The following is a 3946-nucleotide window of genomic DNA, read 5'->3' as shown; positions in this document are numbered from 1 at the left end:
AGCTTATGTCTAAATGAGGATGGGGAGGAGTGCTCTTGCCCCTCCCCACCTTAAAATGGGGGAATTTTGTTATATATAAATTTTATTTTAAGAAAATTAAAAAAAATTAAAGAGTGGGGGAAGGAGACCACGTGCTGGCCCCACATAATAATTCCACTTAATAAAATTATGACTAAACTCTCAACACCTTCACCCTTTGTTCTGAACTATAGAATTCCTAATCTTCCCCTTCCCTGCACCAAGTTCCACCGCCCATTGTGTAGACAACAGACCACATTTGAACACTGTATTTTGCAGGTGGAATTGCATACAGTGCCTAAAGGGCATTACTGCTTTAGGATTTAATTGCTAAGAACTTAAAATAAAAGGAATGAACCAGTGCTTTTACCGCCATTTTGGACACAGAGCTATTGGGAGAAAAACCTCAAAGGTGGCCCACAGGTTGTGAGCCAGACTGGCCAGACTTCCTGGGCTTCCTTTTGAAGGAAGGGCTGGGGCACAACTGGGTACTCAGGGGAGTCTCCGAGGACTACAGCTTCTTATCTTCTGAACATAAGTTTAACTTCAACTTGGCAAATTAACTGGCTTTGGGACTTCAACTATCTTAATAAAACCCCTGGTTGAAATTCAATGACATAGACTGAGCTGTTGGCCAACTTCATGTCAGTGAAATATTTATTCCTGTCTGGTGTTTGTTGGTAGCTGGTGGTACTTAAATCACAGAAACTTTATAACAAATCTCGTGAGACAATTTGAAGAAAAAGCAAAGAAAACTGGCCCATGGAGCAGACACAGGGACTGTCAGGATAGCCACTAGCATGTGGGGCTGGCCCTGCCGTCTCAGGTTCGTGATGAGCTATGAGCGGGGAGAGAAGAACCTATCACTAGTGCAGACATCTCTCTGGCAGGGGATTGTCCTCAGCTCCAAGCAAGGATTTCTCTCAGCAGTGTGCATTTCACCAAGCTTGGTCAGGGGCCAAGAACTGTGACAAGCAGCCACATCTCTGGATGTGGAGAGAAGAGATGACACAAGCAAACAGCTTCCAGAAAGCTGAAGGAGAGGAAGGGTAAGAGGATCTTGGCCCTGACCCGGAAGAAATCAGTTACTCATGGAGCCGCCACCTTCCATTTCTTTCTCTTATAATTAACTGGATGTTGTCAACTTTGGTTTTGATTTCAGAAAGCAATACAAACCCTCTGAGTTCTCTTGAAGAGGTTTTGCTCCTCTCTACCTATCCACCCTCCCCCCACCAGGATCTGTGTCACAGAGATTAAGCTAAGGTGACAGTCCCCAGTGTGGTGCCTCTGCAAGTGGAGGCCTTTTTCACTTTTTCCTTCCCTAATCTCTTCTTGGCTGCTAGATTGGCCTTATGGAAAAACTAGGTGACAACCACCAGCTGGAAAACTCCCTGACCCTCAGGGTCCCTTCTCTCTCTGGTAATGCTAACACCACTAGACCATTTAGAAGACCATTCTAGACCATTCTAGAATCTTGGTCTTCCCCTTTTAAAATCCAAATGCCTGTGGAAAGGAGCATAAAATCATTTACACAGCATAAGACTTCTCTTATGATGTCGTCCTACTTTAAAAAGGAATATGGCATCATGGGTGACGTTAGCAGTGGCATCCTTCTTTCTGAGGGCTAGTGCTCTAGCTTTCCTCCCCCACTCGCTCTACCAAAGAGACTCTTAGGAATAAAGAGAGCATTCCTGATTTAGAAGAGGGCTCTTGGAGAGGCCAAAAGGCCTCCAGCCTTGGGAGTTTGTTCAGGGCTGGCCTGTTTGGCTAATTTGGCTGTTGTTTGCCCACTTCGGGACAATAAGCAGGAGAGAGAGCTTCTCCAACTCATCAGTGAGAGGCAGTGGAGCCTGGATGACTGGTAAGTGAAGAAGTGAAGTTCATATTTATTCACTGCTAGCACCGGCCCCATGGCAGTGAAGGCTGGCTGTCGGAGATTGTTCCAGTGTAGGGGTCAGGCAACCTGGGTCTTCAGACCTTCCGGAGCCACCAGCTGCCTATTCTGTGGCCTTACTTGGCAAGTCACAATCTACTTCTGACATCTCAGTTTTCTTATCAGTCAATGGGATTGATAACGTCCACTTTATCCTCTCTGCAGATTTTTGTGCAACCATTAAATGTTGGAGCTTGTGTCAGGAACGGCTGTGCTCCTTCCCCTCCCTCTCCTAGGAGTGGCTCCCAGTGGCTCCCTGGGCAGCGTGTACTTGGGTATGAGTGAGTAGCTTGGACTGATGACCAGAAAGGGCCCTAGATTAGAAGATTAGATTCAGATGAGTACTGTCGAATAGGATGAACTATGGAAACTTCCTGCTATCTATCAATCTTCTATCTATCTATCTATCTATCTATCTATCTATCTATCATCTATCTATCATCTATCTATCTATCTATCTATCTATCTATCTATCTATCTATCTATCTATCTATCTATCTATCTATCTATCTATCTATCTATCTATCTATCATCTATCTATCTATCATCTATCTATCTATCTATCTATCTATCTATCTATCTATCTAACTATCCATCTATCCATTTATTGAACGCATATGAATTGAGTATCCAGGGTGTGCCAGGCATCCTGAGGCCCTTTGCATTTCTCCTCCGGGCCTGAATGTCTGCTAGACTCTAGTAGTGAGAAAGCATGAGGGCAATCTTCGTTTTACCCCTTTCTCTGGGATATCCTGGGGGACCTTTCTGTCCTAATCATCAGCCCAGAACAAGCCTACATGGGGCCTGGGGGCGGGGGGCAGCCTGGCCCAACCAGAGCGCTCTGACCCCAGTTTTGTCCTGTTCGCATCAGGTAGCCTTGCTCCCGGACACTCCGTAACGGCAGGGGCACCAGGAGGGGCAGGGGGCATTTAGGATTGACGGGGGATGAGAGATACGGATGAAGTTTCACCCGGGCTCACCCTCCTGCCAGTTTCCCATCTGCCTTCTGCTGCTTTTGACCTTTTCCTCACTCTGCTCACTTCCTTCTAACTGATCTGTCAGTTGAAACACTGTCAACTTTCCTCTTTCCTCTCATCTGCTCTAGTCCATGAGGTAATAAGAATGACACATGATAGAGAAAAAAAAATTGCAAATCATTTTTTAAAGAAAAAAGGGCACATTAGAAGGTAGGGATTTGGAGACAGATTCGGGGTGTGGTGTGAAGGCCTGTCTGGGCTTTACACAGGTCCCTCTTCTCTCTGTTGCACTGTTTGCCAATTTTCTGAAATCAGTGTTTCCATTTGATAGACAGTAATCTCACATATCCTCCTCACACCAGAGAGCCAGATGGTGCTCTTCAAGTGAGCACAGCTCCTCCAAGAACGGTGGCCCTACCAGAATGGCGACGCCCAGGACAGAGTCCCGGCAATGGTAAAGCCTTACGAGATTTTCGGGTGTGGGGGTGGCAGGACTGGAGGGCTGATGGAATCTCCATAATCCAGGGCGTAAGACCTGAGGTTGCCTGTCTGGGAATCATGCATTGGGCAGACACTCGGGACACAGGGCCTGCGTAAACACTGGTAGCCCCAGTAAGAGGGCAGGAGACAACTGGGAGGGTTGGTGGGGACCCTGGGAAAATGGTCAGGGTCTGGTGGGCCTTGGTAGCCTGCTAATGTTGCAATTCTAGGAGGTTTCTTTTTCATTCTACCTTGCCTCAAACGCTGTTGGCTGTGAAGAGTGTTCTTAACAGCAAAGGAAACGGGCAGGATTGGAGGAGAAAATTCATGGAAATGGTTCCAGGTGCCAGTTGGGTGTTTCTTACTTGGGTTTTATTATCCCCATTTAGCATCCCATTATTAAGTGCAATGTACATATATTGCAATACGTCATGTGTGTAATTTATTATATAGAATACAGAGTGGTAAAATATACCACTCATCTGTATATGACATGTACAATTGGAACTACCAGGCTCAGAGCTATTTGAAAATCATC

This window comes from Ursus americanus, chromosome 15 (assembly GCF_024610735.1).
Source record: "Ursus americanus isolate L20-20 chromosome 15, mUrsAme1.1.p, whole genome shotgun sequence".
Taxonomy (NCBI): domain Eukaryota; kingdom Metazoa; phylum Chordata; class Mammalia; order Carnivora; family Ursidae; genus Ursus; species Ursus americanus.
The sequence above is the reverse complement of the archived record's forward strand: the minus strand, read 5'-3'. Positions refer to the sequence as shown.